Genomic DNA, 15,230 nt, shown 5'->3' with positions numbered 1-15,230 from the left:
AAGGGGCCAGAGGGCGGGCTGCCTTCGGAGAATTCGTAGGCGGTCGAATAAACCCCCACTGCCTTCCATTCTGCTAGCAAACGTGTAATCTTTGGAAAATAAACTTGATGACCAACACAGAAGATTTAACTGCCTACGAGACTTTCAAAACTGCTTCACGGAGTCGTGGCTGAACGACGACACTATCAACATACAGCTGGCTGGTTATACGCTGTATTGGCAGGATAGAAGCCGTGTCTGGTAAGACAAGGGGCGGCGGACTATGTATTTTTGTAAATAACAGCTGGTGCACGATATCTAAGGAAGTCTCAAGGTTTTACTCGCCTGAGGTAGAGTATATCATGATAAGTTGTAGACCACACTATCTACCTACAGAGTTTTCATCTGTATTTTTCATAGCTGTCTACATACCACCACAGACTGATGCTGGCACTAAGACTGCACTCAATCAGCTGTATTCCACCATAAGCAAACAGGAAAATGCTCACACAGGGGCGGCACTCCTAGTGGCCAGGGACTTTAATCCCTGGAAAGTTAAATCGGTCTTACCAAATTTCTATCAGCATATTAAATGTGCAACCAGAAGGAAAAAAACTCTGGACCACCTTTACTCCACACACAGAGACTCATACAAAGCCCACCCTCCCCCTCCATTTGGCAAATCTGACCATAATTCTATCCTGATTCCTGATTTAAAAAAGCAAACATTAAATCAGGAAGCACCAGATTCGATCATAAAAAAAGTGGTCAGATGAAGCAGATGCTAAGCTACAGGACTGTTTTGCAAGCACAGACTGGAAAATGTTCCAGGATTCCTCCGATGGCATTGAGGAGTACACCACATCAGTCATTGGCTTCATCAATAAGTGCATCGATGATGTCTTCCCCACGGTGACCATACGTACATACCCCAACCAGACGCCATGGATTACAGGCAACATCCGCACTGTGCTAAAGGATAGAGCTGCTGCTTTCAAGGAGTGGGGCTCTAACCCGGAAGCTTATAAGAAATCCCGCTATGCCCTCCAATGAACCACCAAACAGGCAAAGCATCAATACAGGACTAAGATTGGATCGTACTACACCGGCTCTGATGCTCGTCGGTTGTGGCAGGGCTTGCAAACCATTACAGACTACAAAGGGAAGCACAGCCGAGAGCTGCCATGTGACATGAGCCTAACAGATGAGCTAAACTACTTCTATGCTCGCTTCGAGGCAAATAACACTGAAACAAGCATGAGAGCACCAGCTGTTCTGGAAGACTCACTGCAGCCGATGTGAGTAAGACCTTTCAACAGGTCAAGGCCCATTATCCCAGAAACCTTAGACCCACTCCAATTTGCGTACCGCATCAATAGATCCACAGATGATGCAATCTCTATTGCACTCCACACTGCCCTTTCACACCTGGACAAAAGGAACACCTATGTGAGAATGCTATTCATTGACTACAGCTCAGCATTCAACACCATAGTGCCCTCAAAGCTCATCACTAAGCTAAGGACCCTGGGACTAAACACCTCCCTCTGCAACTGGATCTTGGACTTCCTGATGTGCCGCCCCCAGGTGGTAAGGGTAGGTAACAACACATCCACCACGTCACCTACAAACAAGCAAGATTTCTGGCTCTCACAGACCTGTAACTTCTTCTTTAAGAGGCTCCTCTGTCCTCCACTCGTTACCTGTATTAATGACACCTGTCCACAACCTCAAACAGTCACACTCCAAACTCCACTATGGCCAAGACCAAAGAGCTGTCAAAGGACACCAGAAACAAAATTGTAGACCTGCACCAGGCTGGGAAGACTGAATCTGCAATAGGTAAGCAGCTTGGTTTGAAGAAATCAACTGTGGGAGCAATTATTAGGAAATGGAAGACATACAAGGCCACTGATAATCTCCCTCGATCTGGGGCTCGACGCAAGATCTCACCCTAGGGGTCAAAATGATCACAAGAACGGTGAGCAAAAATCCCAGAACCACACGGGGGGACCTAGTGAATGACCTGCAGAGCTGGAACCAAAGTAACAAAGCCTACCATCAGTAACACACTACGCCGCCAGGGACTCAAATCCTGCAGTGCCAGACGTGTCCCCCTGCTTAAGCCAGTACATTCCCAGGCCCGTCTGAAGTTTGCTAGAGAGCATTTGGATGATCCAGAAGAAGATTGGGAGGTTGTCATATGGTCGGATGAAACCAAAATATAACTTCTTGGTAAAAACTTAACTCGTCGTGTTTGGAGGACAAAGAGAACCTCTTTCCATCAGCAAGGGCGTTGAAGATGAAACGTGGCTGGGTCTTTCAGCATGACAATGATCCCAAACACACCGCCCGGGCAATGGAGTGGCTTCGTAAGAAGCATTTCAAGGTTTTGAAGTGGCCTAGCCAGTCTCCAGATCTCAACCCCATAGAAAATCTTTGGAGGGAGTTGAAAGTCCTTGTTGCCCAGCAACAGCCCCAAAACGTCACTGCTCTAGAGGAGATCTGCATGGAGGAATGGGCCAAAATACCAGCAACAGTGTGTGAAAACCTTGTGAAGACTTACAGAAAACGTTTGACCTCTGTCATTGCCAACAAAGGGTATATAACAAAGTATTGAGATAAACTTTTGTTATTGACCAAATACTTATTTTCCATTTGCAAATAAATTCATAAAAAATCCTACTATGTGATTTTCTGGATTTTTTCTCCTCATTTTGTCTGTCATAGTTGAAGTGTACCTATGATGAAAATTACAGGCCTCTCTCATCTTTTTAGGTGGGAGAACTTGCACAATTGGTGGCTGACTAAATACTTTTTTGCCCCACTGTATATACTAGGCGGTGTCAGAGGAAAGCCCAAAATATTTTTCAAAGCCTTCAGCCACCCTAGTCATAGACTGTCCTCCCTGCTACCGCACGGCAAATGGTGCCGGATCGCGCCAAGTCTAAGTGGCTTCTAAACAGCTTCTACCCCCAAGCCGTAAGACTCCTGAACATCTTATCAAATGCCTACCCTGTCTATTTGCATTGCCCCCCCCCCCGCCTCTTTACACCGCTGCTACTCTCTGTTTATTATCTTTAATCACTATGACTATGTACCGGTACCCCCCTGTATATAGTCTCGCTATTGTTATTTTACTGCTGCTCTTTAATTACTTGTTACTTTTTTTACTGCATTGTTGGTTAGGGGCTCGTAAGTAAGCATTTCCCAGTACACCTGTTGTATTCGGTGACTAATAAAATTTGACTTGAGTTGATTTGAAACACACACAGACAAGAACGCACAAATACACACACCTCTGATCCAAGTGTGGGGAATAAACAGAACTCTCAACACTTCCCTCTTCAGCTGTCAATCACACTACTGCAAAGATAGAAAGGGTTAGGGGCAGCAAAATAACTGTGAGATGTGTGTATTTGTGTGAGAAAGAGGTATGAATGTGTGATTCTCTTACTCGGATAATTACATTTTACAGAGTTTGACTTCCGCTCAGTCATTGTTAATATTTGATTTGCGCAGACTAATGAATTCATTAAGGTTTTAATTGCATCGCCTTTGGTTGATAAATGCAAGTATAATATCAGTACTGTGCCCCTGCAACAGGACCACACAGGCAAGCAGGCACACACACACACATACAGGGAGAAAAATACAGTCTGGGCACTAAAAGCTAAACTCAGACTAAAGGACATTCTGATCCAGATGCACATTCAGTCTACTCTGGTGATTGAGTGCCTATATGGAGTTGTAGTAATGAAGTCCTGAACACACACACACAATAACTCTCTCTCAGGTTTCCCACCTCTCTCCCTGTGGATTAGAGGCAGCTGTTTTCCTTTATGGTCATTACTGATCATTATTAACACACACCCAAGTAATTGGAGAATTTGATAATTACTAACCATCTGGAGCCCCATTCTAGCTAATCACCTAGAGAGAAAGAGCGAGAGATATGTGTAGAGGGAGAGATCTTAAAGGGAAATGTCACCGCTGGGGTGTTTGTTGTTGTCTCCCTACATAATTATGAGTGACGAGAGGGTGTTTCAGACATAATTATGCACTATTGTAGTATTTTAGAATTTTTGTTCAACCAATTATTGAGCCTGCTGTCTGATCTAAAAATGAATGGATTCATGTTTTGTAGCAATTTTTGTGGATTTTGTGTTTTGCCGATTGCAGGATCATGCAAGCGGCGAGTAGATATGTTTGTCCTTGTTCAATAGAGCCATTTGACTTGTCTCAAGAATGTTCCTATCTGCCAGGACATTGCTGGATATCTAGATTGACTCATTGTCCCTGGTTTTTTAAAGATTAAAGTCAACGGGAGCCCTATTTCCTTGTTCCCATCCTCTGTACGTTTACAGGTTCATGGGAGCTATGTTAACGTGCAGTGTCTATCCGAGATTGCTAAATAATTAGTTACAATGGCTGCTTCTGATGATTCCTTTTTCCAAGAAGAGCTGGATGACGATTTATTTGTTGTTATTTTACATAGGAACATACAGCCCTATTTATTTGATCCAGAAAACACTGAAGAGCAAGAAAGAAAAGTAATTGTGAGTCCAGCAAGTAGTGGCAGCAGCTCAAACCAGCTGGAACAGGACTCGGGAGGGCAAATTACAAATAAGTAAGTTGTTTTGCGGTCGGTACAGAGCTACTGTAACAATACCCGCAAGGCAATATTGTTCAGTACAGTACAATTTAGTGATCGATTCAGCCATAACGGCCTTGCTAGTACCACAACAAGCCAAGCTAGCCAAGTTTCGCTAGCTAGCTAGGTATGTTTGCTAAACCTAAAATGTACTGTAGTCTAGCATTATAGCTAGCTGGATAACTAGCCTAGCTAGCCTCAGTGCCACTCATTAGGAAAATAAAGAACTGTACATACAGTACCAGTCAAAAGTTTGGACAAACCTACTAATTCCAGAGTTTTCTTGATTTTTATTATTTTCTGGTTGAGAGAATGCCAAGAGTGTGCAAAGCTGTCATCAAGGCAAAGCATGGCTACTTTGAAGAATCTCAAATATATTTGGATTTATTTAACACTTTTTTGGTTACTACATGATTCCATATGCGTTATTTCATAGTTTTGAGGTCTTCACTATTATTCTACAATGCACAAAATACTTTAAAAAAAACTAAAACCCTTGAATGAGTAGGTGTCTCCAAACTTTGACTAGTACTGTATGTCATAAATTGGCATAACTGTTCCTGCTGTGTAAGCTCACATTGAAAAAAATAAATGTTGTTTTGAATACAAGCCATGTCTATTTATATACTATCTTGACAGACTAATTTACTGAAGCACGTTTACTTGCCATCAAATTAAAGTTTAAATGATACACCAACTCCCTGCATAATTTATTTTAGCATTAAGCTTGAAGCTAGTTTATCCAAATACATTTCAAGAATTTCACAATGAATTGATCCAGAAGTTATCATCGACACTTTATTGGTTTCTGATACAGCTGTCATCACTTGTCAATACATTTGTAAAAAATATATATATAAAACCACTATATACAATGTACTTGGAAAGTATTCAGACCCCTTGACTTTCCCCATGTTACGTTACAGCCTTATTCTAAAATTGATTACATTGTTTCCCCCTCAATCTACACACAATACCCCATAGTGACCAAGCAAAAACACGTTTAGACATTTTTGCAAATTTATTTAAAAAAATAAAGAACTGAAATATCACATTCACACAAGTATTCAGACACTTTACTCGGTACTTCTCTGAAGCACCTTTGGCAGCGTTTACAGCCTCGAGTATTCTTGGGTATGATGCTACAAGCTTGGCACACCTGTATTTGGGGAGTTTCTCCCATTCTTCTCTGCAGATCCTCTCAAGCTCTGTCAGGTTGGATAGGGAGCGTCGCTGCACAGCTATTTTCAGGTCTCTCCAAAGATGTTGGATCGGGTTCAAGTCTGGGCTCTGGCTGGGCCACTCAATGACATTCAGAGACTTGTCCCGAAGCCACTCGTGCTTTATCTTAGCTGTGTGCTCAGGATCGTTGTCCTGTTGGAAGGTGAACCATCGCCCCAGTCTGAGGTCCTGAGTGCTCCAGCACTCTGGAGCAGGTTTTCATCAAGGATCTCTCTGTACTTTGCTTCATTCATCTTCCCTTCAATCCTTCAGTCTCTGCCACTGAAAAACATCCCCAGACAATGTTGCTGCCACCACAATGCTTCACTGTTGGGATGGTGCCTGGTTTCCTCCAGACGTGATGCTTGGCATTCAGGCTAAATAGTAAAATCTTGTTAATCAGACCAGAGAATCTTGTTTCTGAAGGTCGGAGAGTCCTTTAGGTGTCTTTTGGAAAACTCCTAGCGGGCTGTCATGTGCCTTTTACTGAGGAGTGGCTTCCATCTAGCCACTCTACCATAAAGGCTTAATTGGTGGAGTGCTGCAGAGATGGTTGTCCTTCTGGAAGGTTCTCCCATCTCCACAGAGGAACTCTGGAGCTCTGTCAGAGTAACCATCGGATTGTTGTTCACCTCCCTGACCGAGGCCCTTCTCCCCTGATTGCTCAGTTCTAGGAAAAGTCTTGGTGGTTCCAAACTCCTTACATTTAAGAATGATGGAAGCCACTGTGTTCTTGGGGACCTTCAATGTTGCAGAAATGTTTGGTACCCATCCCCAGATCTTTGCCACGACACAATTCTGTCTCTGAGTTCTACGGACAATTCCTTCAACCTCATGGCATGGTTTTTGCTCTGACATGCACTGTGGGACCTTATATAGACAGGTGTGTGCCTTTCCAAATCATGTCCAATCAAGTTGTAGAAACATCTCAAGGATGATCAATGGAAACAGTCTCATGGCAAAGAGTCTGAATACTTACATAAATAAGGGGTCTTTTTAATTTTAATACATTTTCTAAAATCTCTAAAAAACTGTTTTCACTTTGTCATTATGGGGATTTGTGTGTAGATTGCTGAGAAGAATGTTTTCTATCAATCCATTTTAGAATAAGGCTGCAACATAACAAAATGTGGAAAAAGTCAAGGGGTCTGAATACTTTCCGAAGGCACTGTCCATACAGTTAAAGTCGGAAGTTTACATACACCTTAGCCAAATACATTTCAACTCTGTTTTTCACAATTCCTGACATATAATCCTTGTAAAAATTTCCTGTCTTAGGTCAGTTTGTATCACCACTTTAGTTTAAGAATGTGAAATGTCACAATAATAGTATCTATTTCAGCTTTAATTTCTTTCATCATATTCCCAGTGGGTCAGAAGTTTACATACACTCAATTAGTATTTGGTAGCATTGCCTTTAAATTGTTTAACTTGGGTCAAGCATTTCGTGTAGTCTTCCACAAGCTTCCCACAATAAATTGGGTGAATTTTGGCCCATTCCTCCTGACAGAGCTGGTGTAATTGAGTCAGGATTGTAGGCCTCCACGCCTTTTCAGTTTTGCCCACACATTTTCTATAGGATTAAGGTCAGGGCTTTGTGATGGCCACTCCAATACCTTGACTTTGTTGTCCTTAAGCCATTTTGCCACAACTTTAGAAGTATGCTTGGGGTCATTGTCCATTTGGAAGACGCATTTGCAACCAAGCTTTAACTTTCTGACTGATGTCTTGAGATGTTGCTTCAATATACCCACATAATTTTCCTTCATCATGAAGCCATCTATTTTGTGAAGTGCACCAGTCCCTCCTGCAGCAAGGCACCCTCACATGATGCTGCCACCATCTGCTTCACGGATGGGATGGTGTTCTTCGGCTTGCAAGCGTTCCCCTTTTTCTTCCAAACATAACGATGGTCATTATGGCCAAACAGTTTTATTTTTGTTTCATCAGACCAGAGGACATTTCTCCATGTGCATTTGCAAACCGTAGTTTGGCTTTTTTATGGCAGTTTTGGAGCAGCGGCTTCTTTCTTGCTGAGCGGCCTTTCTTCAGGTTATGTCGATATAGGACTTGTCTTACTGTGGATATAGATACTTTTGTACCTGTTTCCTCCAGCATCTTCACAAGGTCCTTTGCTGTTGTTCTGGGATTGATTTGCATTTTTTGCACCAAAGTACTTTCATCTCTAGGAGACAGAACACGTCTCCTTCCTGAGCGGTATGACGGCTGCGTGGTCCCATGGTGTTTATACTTGCGTACTATTGTTTGTACAGATGAACGTGGTACCTTCAGGTGTTTGGAAATTGCTCCCAATGATGAACCAGACTTGTGGAGGTCTACAATTCTTTTTCTGAGGTCTTGGCTGATTTCTTTTGATTTTCCCATGTCAAGCAAAGAGGCAACTGAATTTGAAGGTCGGCCTTGAAATACATCCACAGGTACACCTCCAATAGGCTAATTGACATCATTTGAGTCAATCAGAAGCTTCTAAAGCCATGATTTTCTGGAATTTTCCAAGCTGTTTAAAGGCACAGTCAACTGTGTGTTTAAACTTCTGACCCACTGGAAATGTGATACAGTTATTATAAGTGAAATAATCTGTCTGTAAACAATTGTTGGAAAAATTACTTTTGTCATGCACAAATTAATGTCCTAACCGACTTGGCAAAACTATAGTTTATTACAAGAAATTTGTTTTGTGGTTGAAAATCTAATTTGAATGACTCCAACCTAAGTGTATATAAACTTCCCACTTCAACTGTATGTACAACAGCTAGCAACATATATACCACAATGCAGTTGTAAGCATACTAGGCATTTATATATTATATTACAAAATATGGATGTTATGTTGGTTGAATGTTCCAGGTAGGTTCCTGAATGTTTTTCAGCTGGTGAACCTCTTCTTGTGTTGGGAAATGTTAGCTGGTTTAGCAGGCTTTGGCGCTGTGGTGATGTTGGCAGAGATGTTTAGTGGAGCTGTGACTCTGGCTCCTTGTAGACAACAATCTGCTCTTTTCTGCACTTCACAGCCATGTGGCCTCTCGTACACCTTTTCACTCCCCACTGCTTCGACCTCTTGCAGAAGATTTGTTTGTACTGCAAGTCTCCTGGAAAGCCAGACTGATCATGAGGATGTGTAACCATACAATAATCTGTGTTCATCTGTAAATAAAAAAAGGGTACAATAGACTGGTACGTGTTTCGTTACACTCAGAGTCAATAATGGGGCATTGAGATGGGCTGTTAGCAAAGATGAGAAACGTTTGAGGTGGGGCTTGACTTGTAAACAGTCTAGTTGTGTATGAGCACATACAGTTGTGCTTTTGAGTAAGACAAGAACTACCAACAATAGAGGGAATAGAATGAAGAGTATACAAACAGCCCCTTTCCCCCCATGCCAAAGAACTGACTGGAAGGGTGTGAAAAATGTCTTGTAGAAAAATGCACTTGTCTTGTAGACAGCTTAGTGTATTGCTGGTTTTCTAAAGAGGGTATTGTGCTTTCATAAATACCTTTGGCTGTCCTGGCTTGTTTCAAATTCAGATGTTGTTGAGCTTGAGCTTATTTCAGGCTGAAAGCTTTCATCCAATGGATCTACAGGCGCTGTACTACTAAAGCCGGTGTCAAAGCCATCATCATCAGCAGCAGCAGCAGCAGGATTAGTGTGTAGGACACACAGAAGTCAGTGATTAGGCAACATTTTACTACTTTGTCCCCATCAATACACACTCAAACAAGATACCATATCCACCCACCCCATTCATGTCAATAGATCATGCATACTAACCTTCACACAATACCCACCTCCAACAGACACAAGTCAGTCACCCACACCATCCCCTCCTTACTAATACCTATTTTTCCCCAATGTAAACTTCAAGCCTTGCATGAACAATCAACTAAGCCTCCATAATACAGATAAAACTACAGTAGAAGTTGTAGCCTACTTGTAAACACACCAACTATGACAAAAAGACACAGGCCATGTTTTTGCCTAGCTCCAGTTTATTTATTTGCTCATCATGGAGTTATGGAAAGATTTAGTAGATTTTAGGTTCTTGGTGCTGAGCTTGATGTTGATACCGCTGCAGATGTTGATGGGATCATACTCTAAGTAGAACACATAGCCACGTTAGCCTCTACGATAGTTAGTTAGCTAGCTAGCTAATGGTTAGCTAACATAACCTAACGAAGCTAATGTTAGCTTGCAAAGTTAAAAAAAATCACATCGCCAGATAGCAGCTGGCTGATGACATTGTTATGCTTTGAAATGTCTAGCCAGCATATTATGGACGCTAGCTAACTAGATTTTGGTTTAGATAAACCAAATGTAGTTCACTAGTTATCAAGCTAGTTAGTTAGTTAGCTAGGTAAAGTTAGCTACGTTACCTCAGCTTAACTTATTTTCTGCTGCGCGGATCAGATGCCTTCCTCTTTGAGGTGAAGGGGAATTTCAGTGGAATATCATCAATTTTCAAAGCTCAACGACATTGCAACCCCATCAGTGAGACTTCAGTTCCGTTCCGAAATCCTCTGTCTGAAAATGCTGGCTGCAAACACAGACATTTAGATTTTTCTTACGTCAACTGTATACAGCTCCACATCGCAATGAATTCTGGACATTGTGGTTTGCTTACAACCAGGAAATGTAGCTGTTCGTTTCTACCGGTGAGAGGGAGAAACACTTGCATTTGTGGAAAATCAGGAAATTAAAACATTTGACTACACATGATATGTTAATAACATATTAATGGCCATATATAGTGAAATAGAGCAGCAGTGAAATTTGACTTTAAGAAAATGCACTCACAACCACAAATCAATATGGAATAAACATAATTGGTGTATAGATAGAAGTTAAAACATTCTTCAAGGTTTATCTCATATGGGAGCTTTTCCCTGGTTCATCTCTGAAAACATGTTTTTATTGCTACTAACTTCTCTATTTTTTTTTTACCATGAATCTTGTTCTGGAGGCAGCTTTGCATAGTAGTCACTAGCTGGCACAGCCACAAAGTCATAAAATCTGATTTTAAACCTAACCCTAACCATACTGCTAACCCTAATGCTTCACCTTAACCTCCAATTAAGACCTAAAAGCTCATTCTTGTTTTCATGGATTTTTTCAATAATAACCAATTTTGACTTTGCAAGCTGACCTATCTAGGACAAGACTCATGACAATAAACATCAACCTGCCCTGTGCTCTCTTTGTTTCCTTCGTACATTCCCCTTTGCCATCCTTTTCCCTCTCTCCTCAGCTCTCATCTCAACTTTTTATTTTCACAATTTTCTGTCTTTCTCTGCCCACTACCTGTTCTCTCACTCTATATTGCGTTTCTCCTTTCATCTCTCTGCCCCATACATTTTTTAGCAGGTCAACTGATCAGTGGCTCGACCATCCTCAGTGCTTTAAGTGTGTGTGTGTGTGTGTGTGTGTGTGTGTGTGTGTGTGTGTGTGTGTGTGTGTGTGTGTGTGTGTGTGTGTGTGTGTGTGTGTGTGTGTGTGTGTCTGTACTTGTTTGTGACCAAACGTGTTTGTGTTTGTGCCTGTAGCCCTATGTGTGCATGTATTTGTGCATGCACATGTGTGTGTATGTGTGTAGTTTATATTAAATCAAAGTGTTTGGATTTGATTACCGTTTGTATTTCCATGCTTATGTATGATACCAGGTCAGAGAGAACCCTGAAAGAGCACTGTACATCAATACCAGCAACTCAGAGACACACACACATAGGTCTGACATAGAGATATACTGAACAAAAATTGAAATGAAACATGCAACAATTTCAATGATTTTACTGAGTTATAAGGAAATCAGTTAATTGAAATACATTCATTCGGCCCAAATCTATGGATTTCACGTGATTGGGCAGGGGCTTAGCCATCGGTGGGCCTGGGAGGGCACCCACCCATTTGGGAGCAAGGCCCACCCACTGGGGAACCAAGCCCAGCCAATCAGAATTAGTTTTTCCCCACAAAAGGGATTTATTACAGACATAAATACTCTTGTCTCAGACGATCCCGGAGGTGAAGAAGCACTATGTGGAGGTCCTGGGCTGGCCTGGTTACACCTGGTCTGCGGTTGTGAGGCCGGTTGGACGTATTACTCAATTTTCTAAAACAACGTTAGAGGCAGCTTATGGTAGAGGAATTAACATACATTTTTTTGGCAACAGCTCTGGTGGACATTCCTGCAGTCGGTATGCCAATTGCACACTCCCTCAAAACCTGAGACATCTGTGGCATTGTGTTGTATGACAAAACTGCACATTTTAGAATGCTTTTTTATTGTCCCCAGCACAGGGTGCACCTGTGTAATGATCATGATGTTTAATCAGCTTCTTGATATGCCACACCTATCAGGTGGATGGATTATCTTGGCAAAGGAGAAATACTAAGAGAGGTGGAAACAAATGAGTGTACAAATGTGAGAGTAATAAGCTTTTTGTGCATATAAACAATTTCTGGGATCTTTTATTTCACCATGTTGCCTTTACATTTTTGTTCAGTATATTAGAGATAGATATTACACATAGAGAAATATAGTAGAGATTGGCAGTAGAGATGGACAGTAGAGTTGGACAGTAGCGAAGGACAGTAGAGAAGGACAGTAGAGATGTACAGTAGAGATGTACAGTAGAGATAAACAGTAGAGATGGAGAGTGGAGAAGGACAGTAGAGAAGAACAGTGGAGATGGATAGTGGTGATAGACAGTGGAGATACTGTAGACAAGTAAAAGCAGAGATAGACCATAGAGATAAACAGGCAATATGGGGCACATTAACAATGAAGAGAGAGTTTGGACAGAACTCTTTATTTCCCACACCACTGCAAAGAGCCTATGGGTTGTTTTGTATGCGGGCCCATTGCCCACGTTGTGAATGTGTGTATGTGTGTCTTCTCTGGCTGTGAGGTATATCCATGTCCTGCGGTGTTGGATTACTCATTAAATAGAGAAGAACGGAGGGAGGAGAGGAAGGGAACCCCTCCAAAGATGAAAAGTATGTAGGCGGTGTGTGTGTGTTGTGTGTGCATATTTAGAGTATTTATACATTCCCCATCTGACTCTTGGGAAGTAGATAAAGGGCCTCGTTGCCAAACTCCAAAAGTATCCCTTTAAACATTTCACAGTCTTCCATTGTCTCCAAGCCCAGAGGCCAGGAGCAAGTAGCATCAACATACTTCTGCTTTCCTATTTTTCTTTTCCATGTGTCTTGTCTGACTCACTATTTCTCTCTCTGTCTATGTCTCTGCTTTGTAACACATTGATTTTGTAGTCAGTCCATGGCGTACTGGATCTGTGTTGTATTAGAGCTTTACTGGGAAGAGAATGCTTTCAAATAGTTCAGGAAAATCCAAAACAGAGACTTCAGACTTCAAAACACATGAAAAAAATACACAAAGACAAACATCTCTGTTATTCAGTCCTTATTAGTGTCCATTCACTGTTGTAGCAGTAGGGAACTGCTCTGTGTGTGTGTATGTGTGTGTGTCAGTGTCTATGTGTCTGTGTGAGATTAAATCAATTCAAATCAAACTTTGTCACATGCGCCGAATACAACAAGCCCATAATCAACAATAACCAACAATGCAGTTCAAGAAGGAATTAAGACAACATTTACCAAATAAACTGAACTGAACAACAAAAAATAAATAATAAAATAACAATAACGAGGCTATAGACATGGGGTACCAGTACCGAGTCAATGTGCAGGGGAACTGGTTAGTCGAGATAATTTGTACATGTAGGTAGCGGTAAAGTGAATTTGCATAGATAATAAACAGAGAGTAGCAGCTGTGTAAAAACAAATGGGGGGGGGGTGTAAATGTAAATAGTCCGCGTGGCCATTTTATTAATTGTTCAGCAGTCTTATGGCTTGGGGGTAGAAGCTGTTAAGGAGCCTTTTGGTCCTAGACCTGGCGCTTCGGTACCGCTTGCCGTGCGGTAGCAGAGAGAACAGTCTATGTGTTGGGTGACTGGAGTTTCTGACAATTTTTTGGGCTTTCCTCTGACACCGCCTAGTATATAGGTTCTGGAAGGCAGGAAGCTTGGCCCCAGTGATGTTCTGGGCCGTACGCACTAACCGCTGTAGCGCCTTACGGTCAGATGCTGAGCAGTTGCCATACCAGGCGGTGATGCAACCAGTCAGGATGCTCTCGATGGTGCAGCAGCAGAACGTTTTGAGGATCTGCGAATCCATGCCAAATCTTTTCAGTCTCCTGGGGGGAAAGGTATTGTCATGCCCTCTTCACGATTGTCTTGGTGTATTTGGACCATGATAGTTCATTGGTGATGTGGACACCAAGGAACTTGAAACTCTTGACCTGCTCCACTACAGCCCTGTCGATGTTAATGGGCGCCTGTTCAGCCCGCCTTTTCCTGTAGTCCATAATCAACTCCTTCGTCTTGCTCACATTGAGGGAGAAGTTGTTGTCCTGGCACCATACACTGCCAGGTCTCTGTCCTCCTCCCTATAGGCTGTCTCATCATTGTCGGTAATCAGGCCTACCATTGTTGTGTCATCAGCAACTGAGAACACGTTCTCATTTGTAGCAACAACCTGGGGAATAGTTACAGGGGAGAGGAGGGGGATGAATGAGCCAATTGTAAACTGGGGATTATTAGGTGACCATGATGGTTTGAGGGCCATATTGGGAATTTAGCCAGGACATCAGGGTTAACAACCCTACTCTTACGATAAGTGCCATGGGATCTTTAATGACCTAAGAGAGTCAAGACACCCGTTTAACGTCCCATCCGAAAGACGGCACCCTACACAGGGCAGTGTCCCCTATCACTGCCCTGGGGCATTGGGATATTTATTTAGACCAGAGGAAAGAGTGCCTCCTACTGGCCCTCCACTTCCAGAAGCATCTGGTCTCCCATCCAGGAACTGACCAGGACCAACCCTGCTTAGCTTCAGAAGGAAACCTGCAGTGGTTTGCAGGGTCGTATGCTGCTGGCTAAACTTAATGATGGTGTTGGAGTTATGTTTGGCCACACAGTCCTGGGTGAACAGGGAGTATGGGAGGGGACTATGCACGCACCCCTGAGGGGCCCCAGTGTTGAGGATAAGCGTGGCAGACGTGTTATTGCCTACCCTTACCACCTGGGGACGGCACATCAGGAAGTCCAGGATCAGTTGCAGAGGGAGGTGTTTAGTCCCAGGGACCTTAGCTTAGTGATGAGCTTTTTGGGCACTATGGTTTTGAACGCTGAGCTGTAGTCAATGAACAGCATTCTCACATAGGTGTTCCTTTTGTCCAGGTGGGAAAGGGCAGTGTGGAGTGCAATTGAGATTGCGTCATCTGTGGATCTGTTGGGGCGGTATGCAAATTGATGCTGTTGATGTGAACCATGACCAGCC

At 42.5% G+C, this 15,230-nt stretch overlaps 1 long non-coding RNA gene across 3 annotated transcripts; it reads right to left on the bottom strand.

The window, feature by feature from the left end:
* Positions 1-5,409: 5,409 nt before the first annotated feature.
* LOC135520348 (uncharacterized) lies at positions 5,410-10,453 on the bottom strand. Of its 3 annotated transcripts, none has more exons than XR_010452370.1 (3): positions 10,247-10,453; positions 9,370-9,967; positions 5,410-9,019 (listed from the first exon to the last, which is right to left on the bottom strand). It is a non-coding gene; the product is annotated as an uncharacterized LOC135520348 (long non-coding RNA). The 3 variants fall into 3 exon arrangements; XR_010452368.1 differs by having other exon boundaries at positions 9,370-9,468; XR_010452369.1 differs by having other exon boundaries at positions 5,410-8,964; positions 9,370-9,468.
* Between the last annotated feature and the right edge of the window lie 4,777 nt (positions 10,454-15,230).

Source organism: Oncorhynchus masou, chromosome 29 (genome assembly GCF_036934945.1).
Source record: "Oncorhynchus masou masou isolate Uvic2021 chromosome 29, UVic_Omas_1.1, whole genome shotgun sequence".
NCBI classification, from domain to species: Eukaryota; Metazoa; Chordata; class Actinopteri; order Salmoniformes; family Salmonidae; genus Oncorhynchus; species Oncorhynchus masou.
This window is presented reverse-complemented; position numbering and strand designations above follow the sequence as displayed.